Raw genomic sequence first — 20707 nt, 5'->3', positions numbered from 1 at the left:
TTGGAATTTATATTTACTATTAGATATGATCAAGATGTAAATGGAACTCTTTGACCCAAATAGCAACCAATTCACTTAGAATATTTTATTGAATAATCATATTTCCCATAAATTCCCTTGCCATTGGCATCCTCAATATCTTAGATGAAGAAAAAAGGATTAGAGACAATTGTTTTTTTATATTTAAACTTAGTAGTTTATAGTATTCAAGCAAAATCTTACAGAACTGCATGCATTCTAGGGCAATCAAAACAATCTTTTAACTCTAACAAGCCATATATTAACAATCTGACAGCATCTTGTTGTCCAGATGGGTTCGGTGGCTTCTTGGGGGACCATCTCTGGTCTGGGGGTGGAGCCTGCGGAGTGTCATCCCAATCGATTGGAGGCCCTGACGTGGCATCAGTAACAATTTGTAACGTTGTGGAGTTGATTGACATGGTATTGAGTAACCAATATGTTAAAAAAGGAAAGAATGCAAGTTCTGAACCACATCCTGTTACTTCTTCATTGACATTTCAATTATTAGTTTGTATACAACTGGGTTCTATACACCTTAAAATGGCTCCAGATTACTAAAAAAAAAAAAAAAAAGAATGCATGGGTAATTATAAAATGGTAATGAATTGTATCCAATACAAGAATTTAAAGTGTAGCAACACTTATTTAAACATAAGTAAACTTGTAAAGCAATAAATATGGGGAGAACAAAAACATATTCTTGATAACATTTTCAAACATGTTAAACCTATAAATATGATCCATAAAATGCATAATGTTTTTACAACCAGTGAATCTGACAGAAAACGGTACAAGAGTTCTCATGAGATCTTAACACTTTCTGTGAAAATTTTTGAGCTGCTAACCAAAATACTGTAGATAACTGTAGATAATAACATACAAATTATAAATTCAGTTTAGCATTGTTTACTAATATTTATAATGTAAAACTATTAAACCTGATTACTATCCTTTTTTTCAAATTTCCTACTTATGCATTTCTGGTATTTAGTGAACAAATACTATTGCTTTAGGTACTAGCACACTGTTTGTGATCAGAACAAACACTGTCCCTTCCAGGAGCTTGCATGTGCTGAGAAACATAATAATAGCAACAGCTCTACCTTAACTCACTAATACACAGCTATTTAAACAATAAAACTGGTTTATCAGGTGCATTTGGTGGAAAGTAATTGTTAAAGAGTTATATTGCTTTCCTGTTAAACTCTTAATGCAGTAAGATCAGGAGAAATTTTGCACCTAGTTTATAGAATTTATCTCATTTTAAAACTTTCCCGCATTTATTAGTACATGATTGTTAATATTTTCTCCTTCTACTTTAATATCCTAATGAATGGATCTTGGGCCATAACCAACATCTGCAACCTCACACGCACAAGAATTAAGAGGTGAGACTGACATAAGAATTTTTGAGCTCCTTAAAAGAAAAATTTACAGTCTTTGAGCATCTATTCAAAGAATTACTCTTTTACTTGAATCCACATTTTATTCTGTAAATGTGGTAATTTGCTTAAGTCCAGAGATACTGCAATATAGAACATAGCTGGGCGGTGGTATATACAAACACCAAATTAAGAAAAAAATCCTAGTGAGATTCATTGTTTCAACCATGGACAGATTTACACAATATACCTACATTAAAACCCAAGAGAGCAAACAGTTCAAACACCCCTTTTAGCACTTGCCCTTTGTTAAACTCCCCCATCGTGTGTATGTGTGTGTGTGTGTGTGTGCACATGCGTATGCACGCACGTGCGCGTTTGTGTTAGGGAGGCCTTGTCAGGGAGGCACTGAGAATTCAAAATTACATAAGACTATCTCTGCTCTCATAAACTCTAACAGCATAAATGCATCTGATATGCACCATTACTCATTTACACAATTTCCATGCTGTCACACTTTACACAACAGAGTCTTCAATTGAGGGTTATCGTTGCTGAAATAACATTGAGTCATTTTTTCTTGCAGGGTAAATGTATGTATTAAAGGATATATGTATGTATGACAATATCTAGCTGCATTTAAAATTTGGGGAATACAGATGATCTCCATAATTGAAGTATTGCTTCATTCCTTAGTTTTAAAATATAGGCCTTCTGGAGAGCTCTCCTTGTATATCAGATATTTATTAAGTATTTGTGGGGTATTTTGACCAATATATTTTAAATTATAAAATTTTAACCTACCATAGGCTGGTGGTATTTTGACTATTTTCCTAGGGAAAAGAAAAGCACTCTGAAAATTAAATATTTAGATCAGGTGAGTTGCTTTCACTACAGCTGCCATCGTGGCTCCTTGACTTTATTCCTGATTTCTTCAGAAATTTTATTTCCACAGATAGGGATTCTCTTCTGAATCCTTAAGTCCTTAGTACCTACTTCTTCTGTGGTGCTCAGAAGCACTTTGCTGAGCTTGGTGTTCACTTATCCTCAGACGTGAAGCTCTATTCGTATGCAGTTTTTCAACATGCAGGCAAATAGCATGACCCTTCTTACCCACTTTGCTCTTTGGTTACAAATAGAACCAATGATATGAATCCAGTGGTGCAAGTTTGAATCCCCTAGTCTGACTCACCTCTCTCTTGCAAAAACTGCTCCCATTCATTTATTTAATGACTGGTAACCATCAAAAAAGTAAGGCACATCCAAAAGATCTCATCCCCAAAATCCATCACTCCCAGTACTTTCTTGGTTGTAATGGCCTGTGGAAATACAGGCTACTGCATGACGTAATTCTTTACCCTCTGTCTACTAAGTAGTTGAGTTTGCTGTTGATCATGTGGGCATGAAGAAATGTCGAAAGATGCTGATGGCTTACCTAAAATAAACACCAAATACATTGGAAATAATTCCAAGCACCAAGCAAGATTTATTCCAACCTGTGAGTTTGTAGGAACATCGGTCACATCCTAAGATGCCTACTTAACACCAAATGTGACGTATTTTTGTTTTTTACTTTTTATTGTTTTACAGTACAGTTCCATAGGCCCTGGGATTTACCTTATCCCAACCCAATTCCCTCCCTCCTCACTGAGTTCCCATATATCATTGCTTTATACACAGCCATGTGTCCATCATTGCAGGCATGGACAATGGCAGAGAGTCCAGCATCCTATTGTCAGGATATAGTAAACAGTTTCATTGGGAGTCCATCTTTGCCTGGAAGTAGAGATGCATACTGCAATTGTATCCTCACATTTGGATATGATAGTCTCCATTACAGTTACTATACATACTCTTAAATGAAAAGCCCCAGAACAAAATAAACAGGAAGAAAAAAAACAAATGAACAACACCATAAAGTTAAATAACACACTACTGAATGACTAATGTGTCGCTAAAGAAATGAAAAAGAAAATCAAGAACTTTCTTGAAAAAAAATGATGCTACTATATGATCTAGGAGTTACTGAAGAATTTGATCAGAAGAAAGTGTTTTTGAAAAGCTGAAACTAACAAAAATCAAAATCCATGAGATACAGTTTCCGCTATTTGTTGGTGAAATGTGTTTGCAGTAGGCAATAAATAGTTGGGTTTTGTTTTTTAATCCAGTCTACTAATCTATGTTTTAGTTTAAGCCCTTTACATTAAGGGTTAATACAAATAGGTGGTAATTTGGTTCTATCATTTTAGCAACAGCTTGTTCATTCATTTAGTCTTCTGTTATTTTACTGGGATGTTCCTCACATTTGCTTTTGGTTTTGGTAGGTGCTATTCCTCTTCTCTGTCAAGAGAACTTGTTGAAGTATCATTTATAGGGCAGGTTTGGAAGAGGCAAATTCTTTTAACTTTTCTTTGCTGTGGAAGAATTCTTATTTTCAAAGACGAAGCAGAGCTTTGCTGGGTACATTATCCTAGGCTGACAATTTTTGTTTTTAGAATCTGGATATGTCACTCCATCCTCTTGTGGCCTGTAGAGTTTCCTGTGAGAGATCTCCTGTGAGTTTAATTGGCACACCTTTATATGTCAGTTGATTTTTTTCATGTGCACATTTAAGGATATTTTTCTTATGTTCAATTGAAGAGAACTTGATTATCATGTCTTGTGGAGAAGATGACTTTTGGTCAAGCCTGCTGGCAGTTCTGTGCACTCCTGGATGTTGTTTCCCAATTCTTTCTCTGGACTAGGAAAATTTTCCCTTACTTCATTAAATACACTTGTAAACCCAGCTTCTCTTTCTGCACCTTCTGGGACTCCCATACCTCTTATGTTTGGCCTTTTAATAGTGTCTCAATTCTTGAATACTTTTTTGGCCAGCTCTTCTTCCAGCTTTTTTATTGTTTCCCCCTGGTGACAGGAAATAACTAATTTTGAAATTCTTTCTTTGGCCTCCTTCATTCTTTTTTAGAGACTCTCTACTGTACTTTTAATTTGCTCCACTGTATTCTGCATTTCTGATATAACTGCTTTCAATTGATTCATTTCCAGTGTAATATATTCCTTAAATTCCTTGAATGCTGCTTTACATGTTTCTCATTGTTAAGAAGTTTTATAACAAGTGTTTTGAATTTTGTATCTCCCAAATTCTCGATGTCTTCCTCAGTTAACTGAGTTTGGCAAAGGCTTTTACTCCTTTGCAGGGGAATATTCAGTTATATTCATTGTGTCTTTATCTCTTCTTTTACTCTTGGTCATTGTACTTCTGGTTAGCAGATTCTTCTCCTTGGAGGAGGTTTTTTAAGCTGTGTCACCCACAGATCTACAGTTAAATTTTACTTATTGCAGTTGGTATACAACTCTTTGCTTGCAGCCAATTGTGCCACTCCCTCCAGCAAGTTCCAGGTCTGGGTTCTTATGTTAGATTTCCACCATGGTCTCCATAGCCCCAGCTGCTGGCTCACCAGTCTCCACCTCCATGCTGAGGCTGCACCATTGTCCATACAAATCTTCTCCCACTTCTGCTTGGAGTAGGTCCCAGGATTAGGGAAGACACCAGGTGTCCTATATAGCTAGGCTGTTGGTTATGCTGATCTTGCTGGAACCTGTTGGCTTTTAGGTCTGTGGGCCACATGGACCTATTTTGACTCGTACGGTCCCATGGGTATTATTTTCCTGCGGCACCAGTGCAATGTACTGAGCTCAGTGAGTTCTGGTGTGCTCAGCAGCACATGTGCAGCTCACTGTTGTCCCTGCAGTGTTAAATTCTTTGCCATACTGTAAGAAATGGCACCTGATGTGCCACTACTAGGGTTCTTGATCTGCTGGCCTTCAGGTCTGAGGGCTACCAGGACCAGTCTTGTGTGGAACTTGTAAGATGCTACTTCATTGCAGTTCACTGAGCCAGAAATGAGATCACTCCCAGCTCAGTACACATGCAGTCCTGCCCAATAGCCCTCGCCTTCTTAAATGGCACCTAATTTGGCTCTAGGAGACAGACTGGGCTGTGAAATCCACCCTGTTCCCACACTGCCCTTCTGGGATCTGCCACTGTGTCTCTGCTCCTGGTCAAATCAAACAGACAAGTAGGACGGGCAGTTCTTTGTCTGGGTTTACCTCCTGAGCTCCTGGGTAAAGTCCCTTCCCACCTTGTACTGGTGGAGTTCAGATTGCCATTTGCTGAATACAGCTGGGTTATCAGTCGCAGCAATACCACACCGTTGTTTTTGCTGCTTTCCTGTGTCTGTCAGTCTCCAGGTAACCATCTGTTGTTGTTCTGTCCTCTACTATTTCCTGGAATGTGCCCTCTTCTTCACACTGGCTAATATTTCTCCATCTGTTTAAATGTGTCCTTACCCTATTCCTCCATCTTGATTCTCCCAAATTTATGGATTTATTCTATAATAAACTTATCACTTAGGAAAAACTGGCAAGTATTTTATTTTGCTCTGTATTATATCCAGTTCATAAAAGGATGCAAAGGTGTTCTATATATAAACTCTTTAAAGGTAGAGAGCACTATGAATGTTACACAAGTATGAAAATCGAGTCGACTAGTGAGGGCATATACTCAGCACAGAATTTCTGAGGAGTGACAAAGTAGATGCCAAATCATCACTATGTACATGAACCAATTCCATTGGCTTTTATAAATGTCTTTGAAATTTGTTACGTGTGCCAAGTTGCCATTCCTTATAATAAAACTAGAATGAAAGAATAATAAACTCAGAGGGTATCCTTCATAATACTAGTCTGGGGTTTCCAAGAAACAAAGCCTCAATTCTTTTCCACCTTCCACTTCTTCCTGCCATGAAAAGTGGGAAAAAACAATGGAAAGAAAAGCTCTATAGTACAAATTCTTCCTACTTCTTTAGAGCTTTCCCTTGCAGCAGGAGTTCTGAGTTCTGTGCAGGACTCTGGGTCACCAAAGACATTTTTGTTTTAAGACTTATTTAATTTATTGCAAAGTCAGAGGTACAGAGAGGAGGAAAGACACAGGAAGATCTTCCATCTGTTGATTCACTCCCGAAGCGGCTGCAATGGCCAGGGCTGAGTCTATCTGAAGCCAGGAGCCTCCTTAGGGTTTCCCACATGCGTGCAGGGTCCCAAGGCTTTGGGCTGTCCTCCATTGCTTTCCCAGGCCACAAGCAGAGAGCTGGATGGGAAGCAGGGCTGCTGAGATTAGAACTGGTGCTCATATGGGATCCTGGCACATGCAAGGTGAGGACTTTAGCCACTAGGCTACCGTGCTGGCTCCTTTCTCTTGCCCTTGAAGACTTTTAAGGCAGCTGTAGTTTGTGAGTAGAATGAATCCTGAAGTGAAAATAATCGCATCTGCCACTGACACATACCAGTGCCAGAAGTTTCATCAAAGTATTAATTCTCAACTTCTTCACTGTCAAAACAAATTGGAACAGTTTTCTTCAGAGCTCACTCTACCACCAACATGTCTTAAATCTGAAGAATCAGAAACATCAAAATTTTGAAGTTATTCTAGAAAGAGTCCCTTTAGTACAGTAACTGCAAGAATTTGACACTTAACCCATATCTAAGCATAAGTTAGCAAACTGTAGTCATGGAGACTCATAACAGGTAGCAAATATAAATTGGTTCAGTGAGTAGTAAGTTTAATGAAAAAGCTTTAGAGAGCTGTCAAACAGCAGAGTGCTAGGAGGCAAAAATAAGGAAATAGAATATTTGGAAGATTAGTGTGGATTTTAATGAATAATTTTAATACAAGCTAAATATTGCAGAAAATCTTAACTATATCTAGATGTTATTTTGATAGTTTTGAATAAAATTAGCATGTCACTAAGGTTTAAAGACTCCAGTAAATAACATTTAAAAACTAAAAGACCACAGTACAATAGGAAAATGGATGAGGAATCTAAGCAGTAATCCAGTGAAGACATACTAAATAGTATGTGTTTTTATGTTGTTCAATTTAGTTCAGCAAGAATTGTAATGGACACATAAAATTTTAGATATTTTGGGCTTACTATGTGATTCAACACATGCATACACTGTATTCTAATATCTCATTCAGTGTCAGAATATATGTCTCTTAATATAATATTTCTTTGGGCCCAGTGTGGTGGCCAGGTGGCTAAAATCCTTAACTTGAAATCACTAGGATCCCATGTAGGGCGCCGGTTCTAGTCCCGACTGCCTGTCTTCCCATCCAACTCTCTGCTTGTGGCCTGGGAAAGCAATGGAGGACAGCCCAAAACCTTGGGACCCTGCACCCACATGGAAGACCTGGAGGAGGTTCCTGGCTCCTGGCTTCAGACTGGTGCAGTACCGGCCATTGCAGTCACTTAGGGAGTGAATCATTGGATGGAAGATCTTCCTCTCTCTCTTCCTCTCTGTATGTCTGACTTTGTGATAAAAATAAATAATACTAATAATAAAGGTAATACTTCCTTGTGATATACATTCAATATACTGCCTTCCAGGATTTTTCTTGTTGAGGGATATTGTGTACTTCCATATATTTATGTTAACTATTCACATCATATATTAGAACATAAGTATCCACCCATATCTGTAATTCCTGAGAGACAACTTTTCTCCATCATTCCTCCCTGTCATCCACACTGTTAGTCAGTTTTTTTCTTGTGTTTTTAGTGTTTGATGTAAAATACTTCAGCTGTTACAGTGTCCTGGAGCCTCTCTGGTATGCTTTGTTTGGTTACTGACTAGTTCATATCTTAGCTCTAAATCTTTATTTCATCTTAAAGTGACTTTTAAAAATGTTACTCCGTAGACATATAATTCTCCATGCTCCATTTGAAAAAAAAGTTTCCCAGTGAATTTTTATCAAAGATCAGTTTGCTTTACATCCATTGGTATAGTTCTAGGGCTTCAATTTTTTGTTGTTGATTTTGTGTTTCTGCTTTCATAATAAAACCACATTTTAATTCAGCTTGGCAATATATCTGAAAGGCATGTAGTATAGACCCTAATTCATCTTTTTATTAGAAATTTCTTTGGCTATTTGAAGTCTGGTTATGCATAACATTAGTGTTTTGGCTTTTTTCTGATTCTGTGGATGCATTAAATCTTTAAAGCACTTGCATAACATGGGTAATTTAATGATGTTGCTGCATTCAATCTAGGAATGTGGGATCATTTCACCATTTTCATCCTCATGAATGTTTAATACTTTACATGATAGAGCTAATTCTTCTAGTTTTTGGCACCTATTGGAAATAGCAAATTCTATTTGTCATGTAACAATGTATTGATTTTTGTTCCTTTGCTTTGTGTCTTACAACTCTGTGAATTACATTTATTAATTATAATAGCTTCTTGGTGGAGTCTATGATTAAGATAATGTCATCTACAAATAATGATTTTAGTTTTCTCTAATTAGGGTTCTTGTTTTTTTCTTGCCAAATTGCTCCAACTAAGTGAAAGTGGTGAAAGCTGATATTATGCTGTAGATTGTTCAGCTTTTCTTGGTTTAGTTTGCTATCTCTTTTTATACTCAACCATTATATTGTTGTGCTCTTCTTCAATGCCTAATTTCTTGAGGTTTATCATAAAGAAGTTAGAATTTATCAACTACCTTTTCTGCATTTATTCATTGTTTTTACCTCATTCTATTGATGTGGTGTATCACCTTTATTGATTTATATTTATCGAACCATCATTACATCTTTCAGATGAAAATCAATTTACGTGAGTAATGTTTTTTAGATTTTATTTGATGGCATTCTCTAATGGATTTTTACATCTATGCTAGAAGCTTCTCAGCTTTCAAATGTGTGTCTCCTTATTTGGATTTCACATCAAGGGTGTTGGTCACCTTCAATATGTTTGGAAGAGTTCAACCTCAAAAGCATTCTTTATAAGGAATAATATAAAAAACTGCTCTTAAATGTTTTTTGAAATTTATGACTTAAGCTACCTTTTCTTGGGTGGGAGATGTGTTAGTACTAATTTTAATTTGGTTAATCATCACTGGCTTATTTATATATTCTGTTTCTTTATGGCTTCATATTTGTATTTGGGAATACGGTCAAAGAACTTGCTCATTTATTCCAAGTGATCAAATGTCCATCTGTAGTTTATCTTGATCTCTGATTCTTTGTTTCTGTCATGTGAGTTGTATTGTCTCCCTTTTCATCTCATAGCATTTGAATCTTTTCTTAGTCTAGCTAAGAATTTGAAAATTTTACTTTTGCAAAACATCAGCTGTTTCTGTTATCTGTTCTCTGGGTTTTAATTTTTCCTACTACAGTACTAGATTTGATCTGTTTCTGTCCCCTGGTTCTCTGAGATGCAGTAATAAATTGTGAACTTCACCTTTTTTGCTTTGGGCAGTGACTGCTGTAAACTTTTAACACTGAATTGACTGTTTCCAATAGGTTCTTGTATGCTATATCTCAATTTTTGTTCTTATCAAAGCATTTTTAAACTTCTGAATTTCTTTCCTGACATCTTAACTGTTCAGAAGTTAATTTCCATGTAGCTAGATAGTTCTCAAGTCATCTTTGTTACTAATTTCTGATTTGATTGCATTATGATCAGAAAAGATACTTGGAGATAAATCTGATTTGGAAAAATTTTGTGGAGACCAATTTCATGACCTACCATTTGCACTCTACTGGATATTTACTATTCCATGTGCTGTTAAGAACAATGCACTCACTGCAGCTATTCAGTGTTCCGGTCTGTATTTGTTATTCAGCTTGAATTTAAAGTTTTTTGTTCTGTCTCTTGGATGCTCTGTTGTGATTACGTGTCCATTAGTTTAAGTGGGGTGATAAGTTGATAAGTTCTCTGCTATTATAATGTGCCTCTCAGTTTACCTCAGCTTCCTTTAATTATTTAGGTGCTCCAATAATGGATGTATTTATATGTACAATGTTTCTTGCTTGATTTTATTGCATAGTAATTTTATTTTTTACCCCTTTCAGTCTAAGGTATGTTACTTAATGTAAGTGTAGCTATTCCTGTTTCTTTGGTCCCTTTTTCATAAAAATCTTTTTTACTTTCTGTCTATACATGTCCTTACAAGTGAAGAAAGTCTCCTGCAAGCAGCATATACTTGCGTACTTTTTCAAAACACAATAACTATGCTACCTTTTAGTTGAAGAACTTAGTACATATGCTTTAAAAATATTTAGTCATGAGCCCGGCAGCGTGGCCTAGCAGCCAAAGTCCTCGCCTTGAATGCCCCAGGATCCCATATGGGCGCCGGTTCTAATCCTGGCAGCTCCACTTCCCATCCAGCTCCCTGCTTGTGGCCTGGGAGAGCAGTTGAGGACGGCCCAAAGCCTTGGGACCCTGCACCCACGTGGGAGACCCAGAAGAGGTTCCCGGCTTTGGATCGGCGCGCACTGGCCTGTTGCGGCTCACTTGGGGAGTAAAACATCGGACAGAAGATCTTCCTCTCTCTCTCTCTCCTCCTCTGTGTATATCTGGCTGTAATAATATTTTTAAAAGATTTATTCATTTTTAGTCATAAGCTATTGCTTATTTCGAATTGGATATTTTTTCAGTTTCACTGTAGCTGATTTTTATTCCTTTCATCTTTTTGTGTGGTTATAAGCGTGTATAATAGTGTCATTTGACTTGTTTTAAAAAATTTATTGCAAGGTCAGATATACAGAGAGGAAGAGAGAGGGAGGAAGATCTTCTATGTGACTGACTCCCCAAGTGACTGCAACGACAGAAACTGAGCCGCTCCGAAGCCAGGAGCCAGGAACTCTTTTGGGTCTCCTATGCGGGTGCAGGGTCCCCAGGCTTTGGGCCATCAACTGCTTTCCCAGGCTACAAGCAGGGAGCTGGATGGGAAGTGAGGCTGCTGGGATTAGAACGGGTGCCCCATATGGGATCCCAGCGCATTCAAGGCCTGATTCCTCACTATTTTTGTGGAGTATACAGTAGTTTTTGTTCTTGTTTACCTATAGTGTTTACAATATTAGAGCATTGTGAGTTTGCATGTGTAAGTGTTTACCAGTTACTTGACTACATTATGCACTAGTGGTGGTACATTTCTCGGATTTTGTTCAGCTGAAAATGACTTTACTCTTCCTTAAAGGCTTGCTTTGCTGAATACAGTCATCTAGAATGACAGTAATCCCCTCCCACCTTCACTTGAGTGCTGTGAAGGTCTCATCCCACCTCAGATTGTTAGAATCTGCTCAGTTCTGGGTGCACCTGTTTGAGTTCTCTGTGGTTTCTTACTCTCTACAGTTGGGTGATAACGCTGCTCCCTTGTCATTGAGATTAAATATGCCACACTTCTTTTTTCAGTCTGAGGTGTATACCCAATCCCAAGAGCTGGTGTTATGGAGACTTTGTTGCGCTGTTGTAAGTAATGCCTCCAACTGTGAGGCTGGCATCCCATTTGGGTATTGTTTTATGTCCCAGCTACTCCACTTCCAATCCAGCTCCCTGCCAATGGCCTGAGAAAAGCAGCAGCAGAGAACCCAAATGTTTTGGCCCCTGCCACCAATGTGGAAGGTCTGAATGAAGCTCCTTGTTTTGGTTTTTCAAGCCCTAGTCGTGGCAGACAACTGGGGAGAAAAAATCCAATAGATGGATTATCTGTCCCTCCCTCTGTCTTTGAAATAGGTAACTAAATGACAATAAAAATTTTGGGGAAATTTTTACTAATGCCAAAGCAAAGGTACAGGTTCCATGTTCAAGCATTTGTACTTGGAATATAGTAAATTACTAGATCTGGGGGTGGGAGGGGGGGGGGCGCAGTGGAACTCTAAGCTCCAAGAGCAAGTCCTGAAGTTATGTTTAGCTTTTCATTTCAACAACTCAAATTTTACTCTGTTCTCTTCCAAGATAGGAGGAGGAATGGAGAATGGAATCTCCGGGACAAATGTCTCAGGAGTATTCAGAGATGTACTTTGGGGGGTTAATGCTGTGGTGCAGTGAGTTTATGTTTCCTGTGATGTTAGCTAGCATCCCATATCAGAGTGCTGGATCCAGCTGTGCTCCCAGCATTAGTGCTTCCCATCCAGCTTCCTGAGAGGAAGCAGGTAATGGTCTAATTCTTAGGCCCTGCAGATTTAGGAGGCAATTTGGATGGAATTCCTGTCTGTTGACTTCAGCCTGGCCCAGTCCCAGCTGGTAAGGTCATTTGGGGAAGGAACCAGTGAATTGTAGATGTTTTTTTCACTCTGCCTTTTGAAGAAAATTGGAAAAATTTTTTTAAAAATAACAGTAGATTTAGTGTGCAGTTATTGCTTAGGGTCATTGGTTTCTTTCCAGCAAGAAATTTGTTTACCCCACTGTGCAACATGCAGCTGGGGGAGAGGTAACGTAAATACTTTTTCTTCCTTGTTATCTTCAAAGTGTTGTATTGTAATATCATGTTAAAACTGGGCACTGTAATCTACATAGGTATGCTTCTGTAGCTCTTATGAAGATGACGTGGTACATGAATAGTTCAAGCAGTTGGTTTAGGAGGAGACACTGCTAGAGTATCACCCTTAGATTTGTTCTGCACTGAATTCAGTGAGACTTTACATGGATGCGAAGGAGTAGGGAGAGTTACTATACAAAGGAGTAATTGAATAGCATATACCATTACTTGAGTCAGAAACTCAAGATCAAATCTAAGTTGTATCTTCTAGGGACGTACACAGGTACTTAATATCTGGTTCCCATAATTACCACCTAACCTTGGATAAATCATCTGTTAACTTTTTAAATTTTTATTAATACAAGGAGAGGAGATTTCTTGTATTTCATAGAAACAATTACAACCATCAGGGGAATTCAGTGTTTTACTTCACCCCGGTTAGAATGGGTGTCATCCAAAAATAAAATATTAGCAAATCATGGTGATGATATAGGGAAACAAGGTACCCTACTCTGTTGGTGGGAATGTAAACTGGCACAACCATGATAGAACACCTTGAGATTCCTCAGACATTTGAAAATAAAACCACCAGTTGTCCCAGCCACCCTAATGCTGGGAATTTATGCCCACAAAATGGAATCAGCATACTAACATTCTTTGTAGCCACCTGTTTATTACAGTTTAGTTCACAATAGCTACAATGCAGAATCAACACAGGTATCCATTAACTGACTGGATAAAGAAAATGTGGTTATAGATATACATAAAGTAATACCACTCAGCCATAAAAGGAATGACATCCTGTCTTTTGCAGCAGTTCTATTGGAGACTGTTAAGGAAGAATTACAGAACAGAGAGGAAATGGAAAGTGAACTTAGATTTTATTCTCATTGGTCTGTGAAGAGGATGGCCAACCTCCAGACTGCAGATATGAGGTGCATGCAGCCCCATGGTTCAGCAAGGGTAGGCATTTTATAGTTTTGTAGGGGTGTGGGCCTTTTGGGCAGTGGGCAAGGGGGTGAGGCTGGAGTCGCTTTCCCAGGTCATTTTGATCTCAGTAAGCTTGCTCCCTGGGGCCTAGAGTTTGGAAAGAATGCAGAGGATGAGGGCAGTAGAAGCACAGGTTAAAATGTGTCTTTTGGAATGCAAGAGCAAATCCTTGTTGAGGGGCTCTTTGTTTCAAGGTCAGGAGTGTAAAATTTGCATCCTTACACTCTCAATCCAGACTGAGTATAGATAACATAGGTTACTCACTGGTTTCTTTCTGGCTGCCTTCTGATAAGGGGCATAGATGTGGGACAAGATTCTCTATACTGTGAATTGGTTAAAGAACAGGTGTTTGGTTTTATTCCTGCCTGATGGCTCTGGATATAGCAGTCACTGGTTCCAGTAAGCTTTCAAAATGCATTTATTAAATATAGTATAAATAGCAGCACTATGATGAGAAGGATATTAGGAAATAACAGACAATGTCCATGGTGGAAAGGATGGCCAACATGAGGTAGAATTATTTAATATGTTTCATTAGTGCATTTTTTATGCAAACAGTACAGTCTGTCTCTTTTTGGGTAAAGTCCTTCTCTTTCGGGGTAAGAAGATCTAATCAGTGGTTTTAAAGGACTAAAGCCACCAACGTATCCCATGATCCTGCAGATGAGAGTGCCAGTGCTAGTTGGTTTGTTTGCCTGGAGAGTTGAGGGGTAAGTCCACAATTTTATGTGCTTGACAGTCAAAATGACCTATCCCAATTCCTGCCAGGATATCCAATGCTGTTAATGTGAGAGTAGTCCAAAACTCCTGTTGATGTTAGGTTAGACAGATATATAGACATTGATGCTAGGGTGTAGCACAAAGCAGGGAACAGGAAGACAGGAGTACAAGTCTTTGCCCAGTTAGTAGAAAGACACCCATGCATGGCAAGAACGCCCCTTGTTCTGGTCCTGAGCGTGATTACTGTCATAGAGGCCTCTTCGATAGGATGTGAGATATGGCTGTGTCAGACGGTGGCTCTGAAATGATAAATCCTTGCAGGAGGTGTGGGGCAATGAACCCTCATCCTAAGAATAGAGAAAGGAGACACACTTCATGCAAAAAGGGCCTAACTAATCAGTGGGGCACTAGCATGAAAATAACAGATGAAACTGACACTATGCTTTTCCATGACACTATGGATATTATTTCCTATAGCTCTAGTACATAAGACTTAAACACACCCATGGGCTTTTCCCCAGAGTAAAGGGGTGGGGCATTTCCTTCCAGTACTCTGGACAGTGTATACAGACCTAACATGAATACATAATGGGATTATATTTACGAATATAGTATATAAAATGTTGGTGAGAGGTATGTATGAATTTTGAGAGGCATGTGGGAGATTGAGACTGATAAAAGTTAGGAGTAAAGTGTCCTTCCCAGATAGGAAGGAGATTGCTAAGGGGACTTCTTCAGTCAGTGGAGGTGACTACTGCTAAACCTATTGCAGTATTAAGGCTATGACTGTGGTTGCAGACGGTAGCAGAGAAGGACAGTGCCTTTACAGGAGAACATAAAAAAAGAAGATAAAAAAGGATATCTGCGTAGGTGTGAAGTCTCAGCAGTTGCCCTGGAGCCAGCAATTGGAATCAAAGTCAGGAAGGTAGACTGGAGTTGAATACCAATGGCTCTTCTGTAGAATCACTTGGTGAAATCTGTGGAATCAAGGGATTGTCAGTGATAGACGAAGGCATTTCTTCTGAAATTCCAGGAAGCCTGTGAACCTGAGAGTTACGCATCCTGGGAGAGTAGACTTATATAAGAGACATAGCTAGTTATAACAAGGTAAAATGTACTGGGCACTTTGAGTTGGGCACTGGCAGAGGTAGTTCATATCACCTTGTAATGTCCCCTCCCTTTAGGCTTTAGGACTGCCGTATCTTGTTTAATACAGACCCATCACCAGGTGGCAAGAGTATAATCAAAAGGTAGGTAGTGCAGTTTGGGTAGATGTGCATCTGGATAGACCCAGTGATGAAAGGGCATTTCACTGGCAGGAGCTGGGAACGTTAGGTACGAGGAAAGGCTTTCCATCTCTGATATCTAATGCGCCTAGCAGTAATTGGCTTTTGGGAGAGGTGTAATCCTTAGCAAGACTAAAAGGAGTTTTATGTAATCTGAAAGAGACTTCGAAGAGTTTATGCAGACCCTATCTTAAAATTCTGAAATCCATTCTAAGTTTCCTGAAGAAGACAGGAGATAGGAAAGGTGGGAATACCATGCGCTATGCAGAAAGGTATTTGTCATTCAGGTAATTTCAGAGGCAAAGTTGGGTTCATAACTCACTGCACAGAAGTATTCCAACTCTTGGAATATAATTGATTAGTATAATAGAACTGGTGGAAGTCCTTTGAGTAGTGATAGTGAAGGTCTCCACCGAGCCCAGGAAGGTGTGTGCCATAACCAGAGGTAATACATTCATTTACCCAGGGTGTATGTGTGGAATCAACCTTTAGTTTTTGCCTGGCATGGATCCATAAACCTGGTGAGTAGGGAACTGAGGGGTGGTCTGATGTTAAAATTGGGGTTACCAGGTTAGCATATCTCAAACTTGTAGCATCTGCCAAACAGATTAGTTACACAATGAAAGTTAGGTATGGGTGTGATTCCAGACAATGAAGACTTTGGAATGAGAGTGGATACTTTTCAGAAAGGAGAGAAACAGTTTGTTATCCACAAACCACCACAGGTCCTCCTTAGAGACCTCTTGTTGGAGCTGAGAAACTTCTGAGTGTTAGTATTTAGGGGCTAGATTAAACAGATTAGACAGCCTTAGCTGTCAGATGAGCCAGGTTGTATTTGTCCTTCTGGTGGCTTGTGTAGTTAATAAGACATTCTTGACTACTCAGATGCCCACAAAAGGTGCCATTGATTAGAATGCCATTTATTGTAGAGGACACCTGACCTGGCAGAAAGCCCTTTCTTGCCCATCTGGTCACTGGAATGGATGATGTTACAGGTATACTGGGAGTCTATGTATATAGTGACCATTTTTTCTTTTGTAAGGTCAGGGCTCCAATCAAGGCTAATGATTTGGCCTGTTGAGGGTAGTGCTTTGGGGCAGTGGCTTAGCCTCAATAATCCTCTGGGGAGGAAAAGAGGAGGCATTATCACATTAACCCACAATAACTGCACGTCCAGCAGGAAAAGGCAGGGTGTCTGGTTGGAGGCACTGCCATCAAAGAACTAATCAAGGGCTTGGAGAATGCAAGTGTCCATGAAGTGGTGAAATATAGTCCGAGAGGTCATGGAAGTGAGGGCAGGAATTGGGTTCTATGGGGGGTAGCATCATGGATAGCTGGGTTGAGAGGAGTGATGGAAGGTGGCAGTGGGCAAGAGAAAGCAGACAGGTGCTTGTAAAAGGGTCCTCTTTGTGCTTTAGGTGGGGTCTGTAGGTGTGAAGTGTCTTGTAAGGACTCCTGTGGATGACCTTTGGTACCTTTGTAGAGAGGTTTAATGGTAAGGGAGAAGCTGGGGATGCAGATGTAAAAGTATCCCACAAGCCCTAGGTAAGGGAGAGGCCATGCTTAGAGCACAGGAAGGGAAGTGGGTTTACTGACTACTTTGGGCCAGAGGCTAAATCTGGCTTGTGGTCCAATCCACAGAGGTGGAGCTGATGGTGAAAATTTGGGGGTGACACTGCCCAGGTAAGCTGTCCAGGCTCAGACCGGAATAGGCAAAGAATGGTTGGGGATGAGGATGGGAAGTGCCGAAGGATGAAGAAAGAATCCATCAGGTCTAGGACTAAAAAGGAAGAAAGTGGAGGTATTTGGAAGAGGAAGGTATAGGTCTTAGGGCAGTGATGACACTGAAAATCCTATAGTAGGTGATAAGTACCATCTAGCTATTTAATAGGAAGTGTAGGTATGTTATGGAGAGAATACATGGGAATGAGTATAGGAGCAAGGATGGGACAGTCTACAATAAGTTTCAGGCCTCAAAGGAAATCAGGAAACAGCTTTTGTGGTGTCTTTCAGAGAAATGTCAACAGGGGGTATTGTGAGTAGTAACCACAGGAGGGGAAAAATGCCCCATAGTTTATTAACCAGAGGAAGAGAAAGCAATTGAAGTGGAGAGTTAGGTAGGAGGACGTGTAAAGGTCCAGGCTTCATTCCCAAGGGGGTGGAGACCAATGCTTCTAGGCAGCAGGAAAGGTCTCTGCTCAAAGAGTGAGGAGAGGAAGTAGGAGGGGCAAGAAAAGAAGGCAGAACAGCATCTTCAAGGGAGGAAAATAAAGGAGGAATCTTACGGAGTGTCTTGATAAGGCTTCCATGCCAACAAGAGACACAGAAATGAAGGAGTGCACAGACACATACATTTAAAACAGATTATCCAGCTGCAGTGTTCAACAAGAAAGAAATCTGTTTTCCAGACACACTCCCTCTAACCCTAGGTTATGTGGACTCACCTGCTCAGGAGACTGTGGCACCTGAGCCGCCTCATTTGGTTAAACTTTACAGAGACATTGTGCCCTATATCAAAAGGGGCTGTTCACAGGGCTGTCCCAGATTTAGTGGTTTCCTCTCTGGGACAGTCTATCTTCCAGTGACCCCACTGTCCACAGTTGGGAAATAAGTTGTGAGTTCACAGCTGAAGCTCTTTGGTTAGGGCAGTTCCTGGCCCCCTTTCCTTCATTGCAGCAATTTAGACAGAAGCTGAAGCAGGCCTTGTCCCAGTGCCCTGCAGTACCACACCAGTAACAAGATTCCCTGAGGATTGGGACTTGGCTTGCAATTAGGATGACTAAGGAAAACATCTGACGTTTTAATTTTGCATTTTTAACCTTTTGAGTCCTTCATTGCTTGTCAATATTGCTAAAGACACGAAAAGCCACATCAATGAGGTCTCTCTGGGGTCTGTGGATCACTATCCTAGTTTTGGAATTGGTACTGGAGGTCTGGGGCTTACTGGGGCATAAAGTGGGTTTTTAAAAATGAGCCATCTCTCTGTCAGGGGAATTGGGATCTGTGTTGGCATTTTTTGTCATTGCCTCTGTAAAGCAGGCCTTAGAACAAGTTTCTTCAAGTCCCTGAGTGACCTCCTGAATCTTACTAGAGTCAACCTGTTTAGGGCTGTTGCTAGTTGCTAACAGGCAAGGAGATCATGGACCCCCAGGTTAGTAGATTAAATCTGGGTTAGAATTGGCTCTAGGGATAGGCTAAGTAACGTTGGGTATTGCTGGAGCCTGGCAGTCCATCTCATCTGAACACTGTGCAGCAGCATGCCGAATACCTTCAACTGCATCTGGAACTAAGGTTGAATATAGAATGAGAGACCATGCCAGGTCAGACACAGAAACCCCTTACAGTATTGGGAGGGAATGTGAAAATTACCCCAAACATTCCTCAGTCTGGCTAAGGTCTATTAGAAGGGCATATAAACCCTAACCAGATGTCTTCTTTTCTGACCACCTCCCTCAGTGGCTGAGTAGGTTTGGGTAGCACCATGGGAGAGTGTGTGGGAGAAGGGGCGAGGGGGGACATGGGTAATCAAGGCTGGCTGAAGGAAGGAGAGGGGCGGGAAGAGGAAGGAAGAGGGGGGTAGGGTGGAGGATCACAGTGACAGACAAGGGAGTGAAGATGTGGCAGACTTTAGAGAGGGATTTTTTGTAGTTCGGAAGAGTGGAAAAAAGTATTACAAGGGAAGAGAGCAATTAAGCAGAGGAGGAATCAGGGAAGAGGTTGGAGGATCAGACACTGCTTCCTCTGTGGACTCATTGCTTCCTCTGTGGACTCATTGTCCAATTTATCCACCCTTTATCATCTTGAATCCAGTGACCTACGGAATTCAGTGTAGGGGGATAGCTTACCCGTGCTGCTTCATGATACTGCCCGCATCATGGAGCACAACTGAAGTCCACGTGTTCCTGCTCCTTTGTCGTAGGTTGAAGCAATCTGGTTAACTTGCAGAGATCTCTGGAAAAGTTGTGATGTTTTGCATCTAGTATTTCTTGTACTGAAAGAGGAATTACAAGAAATTAACAATTATGTCTTACATTAATAGTTGTTGTTAAATGTTAACAAATTATCCATTTTCTCCAGAGAATGCCAAGGGTAGGAAGGAAGAGATGCAGTGTAGCAGAGTGTTTATCATAATGTATCTTTTATCCTCAAAAGCATCTGTTCTAAAAAAGGTCTTTAAAGAAAGTAGGCCATCAATTCTCGAGCTTCCTGACCTTTGCCCCCGACACCTTCCTAAAACATTGACTTGGTGACAAAAAAACAATGCATCCTGTACATCCAGATCCTTGTGTCAACTCTGATTTAGAGACAAGTTTATTACAGGCATAGATTTGCATTAAACATTCATTATATGCATGCATATTACCATGTCATTACATCAATGAGTAATGAGCACAAGATTGTTATCCAATTCCATGAGAAATGGAAATACCTTTGACTTCAAAATGCTGTTAAGTCCCATTTTTGTCCTATACTAGACATTTGCATTGCTTCAGCCTTCACAAAAAATCTGGAAAAGCAGGTGAAGCTGTAATATACCAAATCCTGTTGATGGGAAGAAAAAGCACATGTAACTTGCATCTTCTTCTATTTGGCATTTGGCATGGCTCCCAAATCTGCAAATTTATTAAATCAACTTAAATATAGACACAGCCACTTCAGTTGATAAAATAATAGCCTAAAAATACAGAATAATGAAAATATGTACAGCATTCTGGACAAGTAGTTTGAAAATTGCAGTTCTCTGACTTTTAAAAAATTTTGTTAAACCATTTTGAAAAAAGCAAACAAATCTTGTCTAGAGGTATGAAACATGGAAAGATTCATATTAAATCATTGCACATTTGGAGAATTACATTGTTTTTGAAAATTTTTACCATTTTGAGTAGCACCTCCCTGTTTGTTCTCATTGTGTACCTAGAAAGTATCTTGTTTAATCTTGGGCTGTTATATCTTTGTATTCTATTCTTTAACAGTTTCTTTAA

At 39.7% G+C, this 20707-nt stretch overlaps 1 protein-coding gene and 1 long non-coding RNA gene across 3 annotated transcripts in view; one reads left to right on the top strand and one right to left on the bottom strand.

The window, feature by feature from the left end:
- Window positions 1–20707, top strand: part of UNC13C (unc-13 homolog C) — a 577988-nt gene that overhangs the window by 538309 nt on the left and 18972 nt on the right. The window lies entirely within an intron of this gene.
- Window positions 14956–20269, bottom strand: LOC131480533 (uncharacterized). Its single transcript, XR_009245597.1, has 3 exons — window positions 20155–20269; window positions 19571–19716; window positions 14956–15416 (listed from the first exon to the last, which is right to left on the bottom strand). It is a non-coding gene; the product is annotated as an uncharacterized LOC131480533 (long non-coding RNA).

Source organism: Ochotona princeps, chromosome 6, assembly GCF_030435755.1.
Source record: "Ochotona princeps isolate mOchPri1 chromosome 6, mOchPri1.hap1, whole genome shotgun sequence".
In the NCBI taxonomy this organism is placed as follows: domain Eukaryota; kingdom Metazoa; phylum Chordata; class Mammalia; order Lagomorpha; family Ochotonidae; genus Ochotona; species Ochotona princeps.
The sequence above is the reverse complement of the archived record's forward strand: the minus strand, read 5'-3'. Positions and strand labels throughout refer to the sequence as shown.